General features: G+C 36.5%; 1 protein-coding gene across 1 annotated transcript in view; it reads left to right on the plus strand.

Moving 5' to 3' along the window:
* The window catches only part of LMBR1 (limb development membrane protein 1), a 59,723-nt gene that overhangs the window by 22,861 nt on the left and 21,749 nt on the right, over positions 1–15,113 (plus strand). The window lies entirely within an intron of this gene.

Here is a 15,113-nt window from a genome sequence, read left to right on the forward strand (position 1 = left end):
GGAAAGCAGCTGATTGTAGATACTCACCCAGCTCAGCTCAGAGCTTGGATAGAAAGGCTATTCCAGTGTAAGCTTCTCTGCAGGTCATCTTGAATTTGTCACAGAATTCATTGTAATGAATAAATAGGTCACTCAAGATTTAAGTGTGCACAGTCAAGATATCTGTTTGGAGGTGTTCAAGCAAGAATTACGTGTTGGCTTTTAAGAAAATGAATGATTTTTAAAAGAGGTTCAGTTCTGAAATTGAGTGGACTTTAACATTTTTAATGGGTTTCTGTGTTCAGCTTAAATTATGGCAGTAATATTAATAATTATCACATATGGGCCTAACCCCCAATGTTTTTAGCCATCTGAGAGTTGATCATATATTAAACAATAGAAGTAGATTCTATCTATTCACTGCAATGTGTACTTCTTACAAGCTATGATATTTCAGATAGCTCATAGGTTACTACTGTGAGCTTTGTATAACTTTCCTTCCATGTTCTTGTAAGGAAGTATTGCCCCCTTAATTGTGTAAGTTTCTTGAATCTGAATGAGTTTGGTTAACCATCTTCCAATTTTCTATGGCTTTTTTCTTGGTTGCTAGTATACTTTCTCAATGGCACATGGCCTTTTTGATTTCCTAGGGCAACAGTTTAAAACAACCAAGGACTTGCATATTGTGCAGAGGAGAGAAATAAAGAAATTAGGCACTTGCTATGGAGGGATGCAGTATTCTCCTGAAAATCAAAATGATTCTCTGCCTAGTTTTTAGTTACAACCACTATGATAATTCAGAAGGGGCATTTTGGGCTTAAGGGGGTTGACTATGCCTTTTAAAGAGCTTAAGTTCTCTTCCTTGCTATAGTTAATTTCTATTTAACGGCAGCTGCAAACTTCTTATCAGAATAATAATTATAAAAGTAATATTGCTGGTGTATGTTGTGTGTATATGTGTATCTTCCTGTGTATATGTGTAAATGCCAAGTGTGTATTTATGCATATCTGTTTTTTCATGCGCATTCGTGAATTAGATTTTTCAAGACTATTGAAGTAGTTGGGAGTTTGTTGTGGTAATTAAGCCTTAGCCGGTGCCACTAACTGAGTTATTGGCATACCTGAAATAGCTTTAATCTCCTGCATTGGTGTTAAAAACTTTTTCACATCTTTCTATATCCTTTGTCTTCCTTTGTAGAGTCTGTGCATAAAGTTTTATTTCTTGTTTAGATACTCTCAGTTCTTTGTCACTGGCGTTCTCAAAATCTGTAGTACAGTTATGAAGCAAAGGTGTCAGCCAAGTTTATTAATGTCAGAATTAACCTCATTGTCTGCCTCTCTCCAAAAAAGGAAAATTGTGATATTTGCAGTTGGGCATCTGTAGCTCACAGGGCTTATGTTTCCATGTGCAATAACAAACTGCACAGAAAATTACATGGGTGCTGCTGCGTGAAGGAGGCAAGCGTTTTTGAGGAGTTAATTGCTATACCTTTTCTTGACCTTAAAATATGCTTTCTCTTGATGTAATTTCAACTGAAATTTGTATTTGTTTGATGTTGACAAAGATAAAGATGTTCAGGAGTAATTTCCTTGTAAGAAAATACAAATAGTGCAATTTACCGCCGTGAGAAACTGGAATAACTAGGTATTGCGTAATCACGAGTGTAGAGTTTTAAAAAGGCTTTATGAAGTATTTTACCTTAATACTGATCTTTGAACTTGAAGTCATGGCATAAAGTTTAACATGAGCGACAGCAACATCCTGACCAATTATCCAAATTATCCAGACATCTCAGAATGTTCAGAACACAACACACAGAGTCTGTGGATTAAGAGGTTAACTCCTGGAACATCAAAAGAAGTGCATGATAATAAAAACAAATAGTACAAAAATTTGAGGTAACTTCCTTGCTTAATTAATTAGGTAGACCAGGTGGAAGCGAAGAGGCCAGAGCTGGTGCTCAGAATGTCTATAAAGCTGAGCAACATGACAGCACAATGGAGGAGGAACAAAGATTTTTTTAATATACTTCTATCCTGTGTCACAGTTTGAAATTGTCCTGGTTTATGTCCCTTTTGGCAAACTTACATAAAAGTGACCCTGTACTGTATTTTATGACCAGATGACTTTTTTCCCAGTGGCTAATTTGTATCAGACCCCCATCTTAAAGACACACAGAAATGAGTAGGAAGTCCAAGCCGGTTTGTCTCAATGAGCTTTCATTGCATGCTTTCATTATTTTTGCTCGTTTTTGCCACTGATCATCCATAAATTGTTGGAAATGAGTGATTAAGGAAGTGCTGCTTAGTGTTAGTGGCACATGCACATTCTTGGTATGTTTTTTGTGGGTGAGAGGAAATCGCGTATTGCACAAACAAAAAGGAAAACTCCTGCTGGGAACCTTTCAAGGAAATTTAACTTGCATAATGTTTTGATCTTGGTGTTTATTACAGAAAATAAGAGTAATATTTCACCAGCTATTGTTATGTGTCAGCTAGTCTCTCCATCTGCTTGCCTTGCCATCTCTTCCTAAATACTCATTGAGTTTATTTTAATAAAAACACCACTTAAAAATGTAGGAGTTTATTCCTATGCTTAAGGCAGGTGAGGTGGGCCAGCGTTGAGAACAGTTTATTGCTCAGAGCTTGCTACTGTATAAAAATTTGGCTGTCATGACTGCAGTTGCAGCTTAGCCCATGCAAGTAAAGTGTAATGTAGGGGTTCACTTCCAAATAGTGAAATACAGTGGTTTCTGGTGTCAAAGGCAGATTTCTTTCCTTCCCCTCTTTCATTGGAACATGTGTTTTGTAAGTAAAATGACTTACTTGCGGGCCCAAAACATTGAAGCTTTGCAAAAACACCGTTCCTAGCAGGTTTTGAAACTTTTTTTTTGCTGTATAGTTAAGCTGCTGTTAACTTGCTGAGCAGCCATGGTGTGTATGTCTTCCATCTCCTTGATATTTAATTTGAAACACTCTATCAATACAAATGGCTTTTCCTAGTCATGTTACTATGTAATAAGACTGAACTAAACTTACGTTTCTAGTGTCTTGCAGTGCACTGTATTTGCAAACTCTAGGTAACTGAATGTAGTAATAAACATCAGTAAAATTTAAATCTGCCACTTTTTCCTCGGTCAGTATGGAGATTCTAGTTTCTGTATTTTTCCACATAGAAAAGCTGCATACTCCCCAGCCTTGCTGTGTGTACCAATAGAACTCTGATTTACCTGTAGGTGTAGAGTACTGTAGAATGCACTTTCAGTACGTGATGAAGCCAATGTAGGAAGTACGTTCAGAGTTAGTTATTTACTTATAGAAACGTTTTTTTGCCAATCTCAAGAAGTATTCCCTGGAAAGCAATTTTTCCTGTTACACAAAATACCAGGGGAGTTGGCATGGAAATCCTTTCTAATATGAGGGTATACCTAATTAAAACCAGTTTTCTAAATTGGTCATGATCTTTCTGTAAAAGTGATTTGGAAAGTGCAAGAGCTTTGAATCTTGTTTGGAAACAGCATTTGAACTTAATGTTTTATGCTTGCATGTACTTTCAACTGCAGTACCAGTGGGCCATTGTGTGCCCTAACCAATGGCTCACCAAATAGTCTTGAGGTACTCTGTTACCAGTAGATGTTTATTTGGCATTTAAGCTCATATTTATTTGTCTATAAAATCATTCAGCGTGAACAGAGATTTTAGTGCTTAGATCTCCATGAAACGTTTACTAGTATGTAACTAAATTATTGTACATTATATTACAACCCATTTACTCTTTCTATTAGTAATACCAGAGACAAAAGTTGTTTAATCAGTCACATCAAAAGCAGCTGTTTGGTGTTGTATTTTTGACATAAGCTAACATCCTAAGTTCAGATATGAAGTCCAGTTCTTTAAACTGGAGTAATTTAAAATGACACCACTTCATACTTATTAGACTTTTTTGTTGTGTTTAGAAGCTGATCCTAGGACTCTAGGATTCTCATTTATCAGGTAGCTTGATCAGGGTTTTAACTCCTCCCTGTTAAGACAAAATCAAATCTAATTCACAGTTACACAAACCCATAATATAATCTGTAAGATGTAAGGTGGATAGTTAAGGGTGGTATTTAACAGTGAATCTTGCGTTAAGAACGCTGCAAATCTGAACTGTTTGTTTCCAGCTTCTGTTGAAGTCTCAGTAGTAGCACATATGCAGCTAAATGTGGAGTGTGTTTATAATTAACAATGTAGAGGGCAGGCACATCTAATAGTCAATTGGAGAAGAACTTTGAAAATGGCAGGAAATGGAAGATGAGGATATTTAGCCTACTGGTTAGCACATCACATTGACAAGTGTCTACGCTGAACTCTGAAAACATGTTAGAATAAATTTTATGCTGTGAGGTCCTTTATTTGCAGTTCTGCAGAGGTAAAGAAAATGTCTTGCTTCAAGGGTGTATCTCAGCAAATTAGTCTGAAAGGAGTTATATGAATGTATGGCCTGCTTCTGAGGACTGTGATTGGCGTATATAACTAAATTAGAAAATACTGTGAGTTGACAATAGCTTTGTCAGTAAAAGTATTACAGGGATGTCTTTGTCTTTCATAATGACTATGGCAAAGATAGAGCACGAAAATTACTACGGGTGTGTAAAAAAGAGGTTGGAAATAATGGTTATATTAGTTTTCATGTTATAAAACCTCGACTTCAGCATGTATAATGAATGTATTTGGTGTCTGCATTTAGAAAGGAGCAAAAGTTGTGCAAGACAGCAACTTTTAGGTGTATAATATGCATGTATTCTTCAATTTAAGGCCTTGTTATGTTTCAATAAGACCAAGCTAAAGAGAAATTCAAGAACTGGTGGTTAGGACAGAGAAAATTGTGGCTGTTGATGAAGAATGTCTTTTATAGCTTTATTAGACATTTTGTAAGGGTTTTATAAGATGTCTTGCTTAACTCTGTTGGGGACATTATATACAAAAATCTGTCTCTTTATTTTACCATAAGGAGATCTCTGAATATATGTAACAGTTCTGTATGTGGGACAGCTGAGCGGGAAATAAGTGGATGTTGGCTGTTGCACACATTGGATCAAGATGTGATGAGATGTGATCTGTGCTTGTTTCATTTAAGTACTTAAATGTCAGTTGGTTGGTTCCATAAATTAGAATGTCCTTCTTTTAAAGAGGCCTCAGTGTAAGTTACAAACCATAGAGTAACAGGAGATAAGCTAATGGTATATTTTACTTGGCATAGCTTTTCTGCACTACCTGCCTCACTGCAACTTCATTAGCTGAGCAGTGATTCAGCCATTTTGCAGCAGTTTATGGGATTGGGATTATAATTGCTTTTTTTTTTTTTTTAGTCTGTGTTCTTGAAACATTTTAATGTATTCAAGCTATGGAAATTAGCAAAGTAACAAGATGAAACAAGAACTATTAATAATATTGGGGTAAAAACACTATGCAAAGCAAATCCCAAACACACTTAGTGTTGTTTCAGTGTAGTTTTCTGACTGTTACCTCTAGCACATTGAGAAACTGTATTAGACAACTCTTGCATATGAGTAAATAAAGTAATCTGTAAAACTAATTAGTTTCAGAAACTAGCACTGGAGTGTTACATTTTTGCACCTCATCTGAGCCAGGAATGAAATGCATTGCTGAACTTTGGTGCTTTCCCCACTCCTACCTTGTTCTGAACATGTACATCTCTGCTGCATTTAGCATGCTTATGTTATGTGGAATTTTCATAGTTCTTTGCTAAAAGCTTGAACGTGTAGCCAGAAGCCTGCAAATGGAATAAGTGTGAATATTTTTCTTTGCTGTTTCTTAGTGAATAAATTCAGTGTAGTTTTTATGTTACTGGTTTTATTTGCATTTTTAGATAACTTATGGAGTTCTGTGTGAGTAAAAATATACATACTAAATACATCTAGTACTTGTAAAGTGCACAGATCATACAGCTATCAATGCTAAGCTTGAATTTCTTCATCGATGTAAACTGAAACACTGGGTTGTAAAGTATTTTTTAAAATATATTTATTTTAGGCGGAAATGAGTAGTTTTAAAATTTTGTTTGGTTAGAGCATTCTTAATGCCCTCTATAGACCCTTCTGTTTGTGGTAGATTGTAACTATACCATATACTAAACTATATACTAACTATATATCTAAAAACCCTTACGTGTATTTCAATTTTTCAATTGTCAGTTTATAATAAAATTCATATAACTGTTTCATTTAAACTAGAAAACTTTGCCATCCTTTGGGAAAGAAGTAAGTATTCACATGTGCAGGATCCCTGAAATGGCTGTAATTCAGGAGATCTAGAAGCCCCCTCTCTTAGTCAGTGGGAAAAGGCAGATGCCTCTAGGAATGTGGTGTGTCTGAGTAAGAGCCTTTAAGAAGGCAATGGGAGCACCTTTCCCTCTCAATCATTGGGTTTCTTTTGCTAAACAGTAAGAACATTAAATTATTACTGTTTTTGTTTGAGCATGGTGATTTGTTTTCTAAAAATGGTTGGTTTATGCATCAGGAATATTATATTGAAATTTGAATATTTTCATATTTATCTGTGTTTTCAGTCAAATCTTCATTGACATTGAACAGTGACGTTGCAGGACAAGCAAAATCATGCTATTTTAAGTCTTCTTATGCACTTCTGTTACTTCATATAAAATAATTTAGTAGAAATGTCACTTTAATTACAGACAGAAAAATTGCCATATAATTTTATATTGATAGTGGCAAGATTTAATACATATGTATCTCTTAATCATAGAAAGGCATGAAATAATTTTCTAATAGGCTTCCTTTACTAAATGAGGCTTTTCTAGGTAAGCACCACTTCTGATTCCCTCTCAAAAAACACTGGTTTTTAAAATTATTGATAACCAGCAATGTGATATTTAGACCTTGAATCTGTATTACTTACTTAGTTTTGCTGGAAATACTCCTCATTAAGAATTAGACTATATGAAGAATGACTTAATCTTAATTGATAATGCAAGGAAGGAGCTAAGGCATTTGGAGTGAGGATTTGTAAGGCAACCAACAATTTGTTTACAAAGGAGGGAAGGAAGGAGGACCAAGGAGTGTCTCTCATTGCTGGCTATTTTCTTTCTTTTTATTTTTTTTTGAAACAGTATTAGTTATTTTGATGTAGCTTTCTGAAAGATTTCCCAGCTTATTAAGAGGAACTTCAGCAGTCTGGCACTTTGGCGAGTTCCTGGAAGTGTGATGTATTCTTGATTTTTATTGACCCTTGCAGGGCGATAGATGTTGACACCAAAAAAACCTTAGGATTTATTTTTACTTTAGACCTTCATTAGTGACCTGTATGTTTCTTGTGTTATTTGCTTTTGGGAACTATGTGGTTTCTTTCTGCCAGAAACACAATCACAGATTCCAAGTCTTTCTTTATACTTTTGCATTAGTTATCTTAACCCTCTGCCAAGCTACAAAGAACTTGGAAAATATCTCTTTCTATCACTCCAGTCTAGCAGGAAAGATTCTTTCTGATCCAAGAGTATATGATTAGAATTAGACTCATAGCATCAGAAATCCCACAGTTCCTATGTTGTTGTTGCAGGTGGCTCTGGAAGGTCTGGGAAACTTGGTAGGTGGAGGGAATGGAGCGTCTAAGACCTAATCATTGAGAGCTGGGCTAGTGAATGGAACAACAGATGAAACTTGTGGGGGAAAGGGACAGCACTGGGATAGTAATCATTTTACTATGTCTATTAATTTTTTCCTTCCCTTCTCCCAAAAAGTTTGGATTGTGGTTTTTTTTTTTTTTTTTTTTTTAAGGCTGTAGTTATTTTCTTCCAGCTAGTAGGTATTTGCATTTTCTCTGATTATTCTGTCTAGCTTTTCCCTCATTTTAAGAAGCTGGCATGTTTTCAGTTGAAAATTTTTGTGGGAATGCTTTTATAATATATTAAATATGCAAAAAATGATACCTGGATGTGGAAGAGCCTTTTCTCAAGTAATTTGAATTCATATATTTGAAACAGTGCCTCATTGCTCAGGCAATAAATGAACTTCTCACTGGAGACTGTCTTGTATTGCATAATCAAATAGATCCTTAGGGAAAAAAAGTTAGAGATAACTCTCTGAAATAACCTAAGAATCAAGACGGATAACTTGCATACCTGCATTTTGTGATTGGAATAAAAACCAGTTATTTGCATGCAATGATGTCAACAGGAAAGTTTGACAGATATGGACCCCAAAATATACTGTAACACTGTGGTTTGGGTACTCTTCTGGGACACTGGAGAAGAGGGCCTAACTTTTCTTTGGCAGAGGAGTCACTCCAGTGGGTGTACTGCATCCTGAAGAGATGTCCTCTTCACCAGTTCAGTAACAAAAGAATTATTTTTTTTTTTACCTCTACGTGTGTGATTTTAGTTCTTCATTTCCAACTTGGCAGACATAGCCCTGATGTTTATTGGTAAATGTCTTTAGCCAACGTGCACATAATTAATAATGATTTTTTTCCATCATGTTCCGTTAACTTTGTTTTCTTTCTCCAATTCTTAGTGTCACTTTGGAATTTCTGTGGTTTGCTACTTATACTGTGTAACTATTAAATTCTATACAGTTACATGATTTCAGCTCCTCTTGCTCCATTGACAGACTTGTAACCACTGAGAAATCATTTGCAAAAAGATACTAACAGGAAAACCAGCTGAAAAATGCTGGGAATGTTAAGTGACTATGAATTTTTAAGATTTGTATCTGTAGAAAATACACATAAACTTCAAAATACACTCACTGAGTTGTGATGAAAAGTGTTCATTTTAATCTTAAAATCCTCACAGCCTGGCAAGATTCTGTGATGGAAGACACACTCAGCACTGGTTACACTCTGAAGTCTGGTTCTTGCACTGGCAGGAAACGTTTTTTGCATGCTTGTATCTGATGCCTGAGTATATGATTTCTTGATTACATTTTTTTTTTTTAGTCTGTTCTGTGAGGGTTCTGAGTCATTGGGTTCTACATTTTCAAAATTAATGGAACTTTCCTAGAACTACATCTTCTATTTTTGACTTAGTAATTTGTGGTAGTCTCAGGGTAATGACCTTGTGATTAAATATCAGTGTGCTAAATGTAGTATGTGTTTCCATGTTGGCTCCTGGAAAATGGGTCCCCTTAACTTAAAATTGTTTCTGCACTGCCTTGCATAGGTCGGAACAGAGATTGCTCAGAGCACGGGTTCTGACTATAGCAATTGTTAGAATGCTTGAAGCTCATCTCTTCATTAATGCTCACAAATGGAGATAGAGGGGGCATTGCCTGCTAAAAATGTAATTGATGTTACTATGTAATATCTCCAACCGCATACCTGCTCTAATTCCTAATGCCACTGTTTATTTTCTGCAGATGTGAGCATGCATGTTTGTTGCAGGCAGCCTCTCGCTGAAAAATCTTAAGGTTACTAAGACTCCTTTTTGTCACATGGAAACAATAGGCTTTGTGTGTATTTTAAATGTGTCATGACTGCAGAAATATTTCCCAGGCTTTCCCCATGGGTCGGGGCCTGGTGTAAAAAGTAATGTTTACCTACCTTGCAAGAGGTCACGAAGTCCAAGCACAGAACTGTGTTCAAATATTCAGCACCATAGAAACTTTGTTAGGACTCTCTGGCTTTGTGTGTAACATGCTGTAATTTTTATTTCGCTGATAATATTTTTATGCATTATTTTTTCCTGCACAACTTGCAACCAAATTAAGATGTAGAATTAACAAAAGCCAAACCATGTTGTACATTGGTGATGTTCCAAAAATGTAGTTCTTAAAGGAACTAATAATTTGTTCATAAAAATCATTATAGCCAACTAATGTTAAAGCAAATAAATGTGTTTTTCTTGAGGTAGGGGTGGGGCTGTAGTTCTTTGGTTTTACCAGTTTTGCCTCTTACAGAAAGAGGAAATAGCACATAGCAAGTTTTTTTTTCCTCTTCCATCAGTGTTAAAACACAACAGCTACTGATAAGGGTATCTATAAATACATGGTAAAATCCTTGTCATATTAGAAAGCATTAAAAATTATGCTTAAATTGCTGGATAATATTTGTGTTCCTAATCAACTGGTAGAGCAAAAATTGGCCAAGAATGGCTTGATTGCTTTAATTTATGTAATCATTCTTTCCCGAAAGGTTATGACTTTTGAGTTTCTGGCACAGGGTTGTCACTGCTTGGAAGGTAACCATGTCTTCCACAGTGTCAACCCCAGGACTCTTGTTGCCATTTCATTGGGATTGTCAGCTGAAGAATTACCTTTTTTTGGCCATGTGCTGGTTTTCAGTATGTTTTGAATATTTATCATCCAGGATGACTTATGTATGTTAATCCTAATAGGAAAGAAATGTGGTAAGATTTGATTACTCCTTCTAAAGAAGCAACTAAAAATCTGTCAGAACATTTCAAGAATAATTAAAACTTTTTTTTTGCTAAAATCAGGCTTTTCTGGAAACATGAACCCTAAGGTCTACTGAAGATTAAACAACATAAAATCTTCTGAATTGAGTTTAAGTCTGAGAGTTAGGTATCTCTTAAGGCTGTACAAATTACAAGTTCCTTAGAATGTGTTTGCTTTTATTTGTAGGCATACCTTGAGAGCTTCAGATGCTCTTTTTGTTCATCTTTTATTTTTTGTTCCCTGCACTGTTAGTGTGCAGAGAAGATGTCAGATATGACTAGGTTTCTGGCAAGTCCCTGGCTGCTGGGATTTTGATGTATTAAACATCCTTTCTTTACCAAAATACTTGACTTGGCTAAGTGCTCATGTTAAAGAACTAGGTAGATACTAGGTACTGTGATAGGTAGGTAGGTAGATAGGTAGGTACTGTGAGTAAAGGTGTAGGTGAGCTGTTGAGGTTAGGCTGGGAAAGTTTGAGTTTAGGAAAAAAAAGAGGTCATTGGATATAATCTGCCAGTTTTTTCCCTGATTTTATGATAAGCAGTTCAGTTGTGATTTCAATCAGATTATAGGGCCATGAAGATCATCAGAGGGATGAAGTACATCTCTTAGGAGGACAGGCTGAGAGAGCTGAGGCCGTTCAGCCTGCAGAAGATAAGGCTTCAGGGAAACCTCATAGTGGCCTTCCAGTATCTGAAGGAGCTACAGAAAAACTGGGGAGAGACTTTTTTCAAGGGCTTGTAGTGAGAGGACAAGGGGGAACAGTTTTTAACTGAAAAAAGGTATGGATTCAAGTTAGACATTAGGAGGAAATTCTTTAGTGTGAGGGTGGTGTGACACTGGCACAGGTTGCTCGAGGAAGTTGTGGCTGCCCCATCCCTGAAAGTGTTCAAGGCCAGGTTGGGTGGGGCTCTGAGCAACCTGGTCTAGTGGGAGGTGTCCCTGCCCATGGCAGGAGGGCTAGAACTAGCTGATCTTTAAGGTCCCTTCCAACCCAGACCGTTCTATGATACGATTCTATAGTTTGTAGCACCGTAAAAAAGATTTTAAATATTGGTGGGTTTTTTGTTGTAGTTGTTACATCTCCAGCTTAACCAGCATCCCAGCAGTAACTGGCCAAGAGAATGTAAGGGATTTGACCTCCTTAAAAATGATATGCTAATAGGAGTACTGCAAGGGTCAGCTTGTCTGACTGAAAATAAAGCCAAGTGGATTGTCTGAGCTTACGCTGCTCTTTTAGAATTGTCTTATCACTGTATTTAGAAACAACACAATTTAGCCTGAGGTGGAGGGGAAGGTTTTTATTGCTAGTTAAGGCAATGGTTGTGTTCATCCCATAAGTCTATGGCAAGGAAGTGTTATTTAAGGCTATGTAGTTAATGCTGTACCAAATTCTGAGTTTGATATTTTAATTGATTGTGGTGTCAAGCTTGTTCTCCTTATGCCCCCCTTAATAAGCAGTATAGAAATCTATAATTTGTTTCGGTCTGTATCTTGTTTGATTTTTTTTCTTTAAATACTAGAACATAGCATAGATGCGCTTTTCCTCATTGTGTCAGTGTCCTGGACATGTCCTTCTGGCTCTTTACTGTGCGATCCGTGCTTCATTTGGAGACTAAAAATCCCTCCTCCCTTAAAACAGGTTAAATTGCACATGGAATTGCGTTAAAATAATTCATAAAACAGTGAATTTGTGATATATGCTTTCTGCTCATAATGAAGGACTCAATAAGAATGAAATAGTATTTGTGTTATCAAGGGCAGGTTTGAAAGCTGAGATCTAGAACAACTTTCTGAAAAACCTGATGCAAGTTGGTAGGTTGTATAGTGCTGACTTCCCTTGTTCTTGCCTGTCATAACCATTAGGAAAAGACAACTAGATGAAGACTTAGGCAACTTAATTTTCCTTTTCAAATACAATATAGAAAGCTAAAATTACAAAGTATTTTCCCATTCCTTTTTATAGTCAGTTTAATTTCCATAGGAATGTTAAGCAGAGATCATAAGAGTACATGGGGCAATTTTTCCTTATTAAATAATGGAATTGGAATACTTGTGACTGTTCCCCACCTCTTCCCTTACCTGCCCCTGTGTTTACATGTGTACAGGTGCTAATTTGAAGTAGTCCTATCTACCTATGCTACATGTATTTTGATATACTCATTTTTTAGTTCTGTGCTCAAGGCAGGTACGATAGTATAGGCTGAACACAAACAGGAACTGTACTCTTAGAAGCTGGTTTGAAATCTCCAGGTGTAGATGGGATTGTTGCTGTCTTGAAAATGCAGACTAATGCTTATTTTTGTGTAAAAATGTGAGGAGTAAACGGATTAAAAAAGTTCAACAGTAGAAGTGACAATATCCTCTGTACCACGAAGATAGGCCGTGATGTTTAGTTCATCTGAGAAATCTGAGTTATACAATAGGGCTGTTAGAGAGAAGTGAAATGACTCGCAGAAGAAATTTTAAGCCAAAACCAAAATGTTAGTGAAGAGTTTTTTGCTCAGAAAAAACAACTTAGCATTAACTTTCAAGGTTTATTTGCATTGTCTTGCTTTCATTGAAGTAAAATGAAAAGTTGATTGTGCTTACCTAGTTTTTCCTCTCTGTCTTCAAAGTCAGGCATATAGATTTTTGCCTAGCTCTTAAATAAATGATGTTGCTTCTGATAATGTTCAAGCTTTAAATTGTTCACCTGAATAAAGCTCCCTTCCGCAGAAATAAAAAGTAGTAAGGATGTCCAGGGTCACTTTTTTTTTTTTTTTTTTTTTTCCTGGGAGAGGTTGCCTAGAGAGGTTGTGGAATCTCCATCCTTGGAGATAGTCAAAAGCCACCTGGACACAGCCCTGGGCAACTGTCTCTAGGTGGCCCTGCTTGAGGTGAGGGGGATGTTTGTGTGTGTGGACAAGATGACCTCCAGAGATCTCTTCACATCTCAACTGTTCTGTGGCTTTCCAGAAATTTTCTATGCATGTGTGCGGGGAAGTTCTTTACCTTTTCATTCCTTACAAATGGCAGCTATTTGACAGATACGCTAATGTAAGTGTGAACTAATGTACTTGGAACATTAATGTTTTAATAGGGAACAGTCTTATGAGTGCCTAATGGATATTAAGTATTTACCTATATGCTTTAAGCATATTAACTTTTTTTTTAAAGTCTTGGACTGTTACTAGATATTCATTAGTTCCTGTGACAGTCACTAGTCACTTGACTGAAGTTCTTAAAAATGTTACGCTTTTACTATTTTTAACTGATCATCAGTGTGTGAATCCTATTGTGTGTGTGTGCTGTGTAATATAAAAATTGTTCTGCCTTCAGAATGACCTGTCAGTCCTGCTTTTTAGGACTCATACATGAGACTGCAGTATTTTTGATGTATCACATGCGTCTAACTAGTGAGAATTGTATCAAGTAGTGAGAGTTGATACAATTTTCTGAGAATCAATGCTTATTCAAACTAGCATGAAAACAAAAAAAAGTCAAAGGCTTGTTAAGTGACTGACTGGCTTTTTCTAGAGTTTGTGCCAATGGTACTTTTTTTCAAAAGCAATGGTCACCTCCAAGGACTTTTTGCAGTCATCTCTTATTTTTAGAGAGTGTGTTACTCAATATCTTACTCTTACCTGTCTTCAGAGAACACTTGCAGTAAATGTGAAAAATGTTATTTACAGTTGACTGTCTCCTTCACAGTGTGTTTCTTGCCTGTATGTTTTGACACTGGTTCTACTCCATCCAAGGGAGGAGGACTTGGTGTTTGAGTCACCATGTAAAAGGAACTATTTTCTGTGTTTGTCCAGAAGAATCTATTGCTGTGAAACTTGTTAGAGAGACTGAGATTTGTGTATGTGTCTCATAGTAGGGAAGTAAGGAACCCACTTTTGTGGATAAGGCTTTCAGAAACCCAGAAACTAGCTTTGTATGTTCCTCTGCCTGGGAGAGAAAAGGAGTCTTCAAGGTTTCTGGAAAGCCTGAAGCAGATTCCTCTGCATGCATCCTTGAATGTTTTGGGTTTTCTTCTAAACCTATGACTTTCTTCTGTTGTTAAGTGAAGGCTCTATATCCGTGCTCAGTACTTAGGCTGTGATCTGTTTCCTGGTAACTTACTGCTCAAGTTAAAAACTTTAATGTTAAACATATGGCTATTTAATCTTCAAATACATATATTTGGCTTAGATGCTCACATCGAAAATAACTACTGGAAGACTGAAAGCTGTTTTATGAGCACTATAAAAATAACATTTTAGTAACTTCTAACAACCTCAAAGCCACAAAATACTTTCTAGGAATAAGTCCATACCCTACTCATGCTACTATTAATTTGAAATTTGGAGTTCGAGATACTTTCTGGGGCTGGACTTAATCTGCCCATTTAAGCCTTAAGGGGAATTTTCTGAATGTCTCTTTTTGTCTGTTTTTCCTTTGTGGTACCTTAGCTGCTCTGCAGAGGAGTGATGGGGGAGAGGAACTGGTGTGCTAGAAGATAGCAGTGCTCACGGTTAGGGTGCCTGAGGTCTTCCTTATTCATGGTTGGATGCAGTGGTTATGTAGGAAGTATAATTTTCAGGGCAAATGTCATGTAAAGATTATCCTCTTGTTTTAAGTAGTGATGGAAGAAGTAATAAAAGTAGACAAATTATCAAGTAAACCAAACTTTCTACTTTCAACTATGAAGTAGACTTTTCAGTGGAATATGCCCAAGTTGGGGTGGACCTGAGTGAA

The sequence above is a fragment of the Chaetura pelagica genome, unplaced genomic scaffold (assembly GCF_000747805.2).
Source record: "Chaetura pelagica isolate M959 unplaced genomic scaffold, ChaPel_1.0 scaffold17, whole genome shotgun sequence".
NCBI lineage: Eukaryota > Metazoa > Chordata > Aves > Apodiformes > Apodidae > Chaetura > Chaetura pelagica.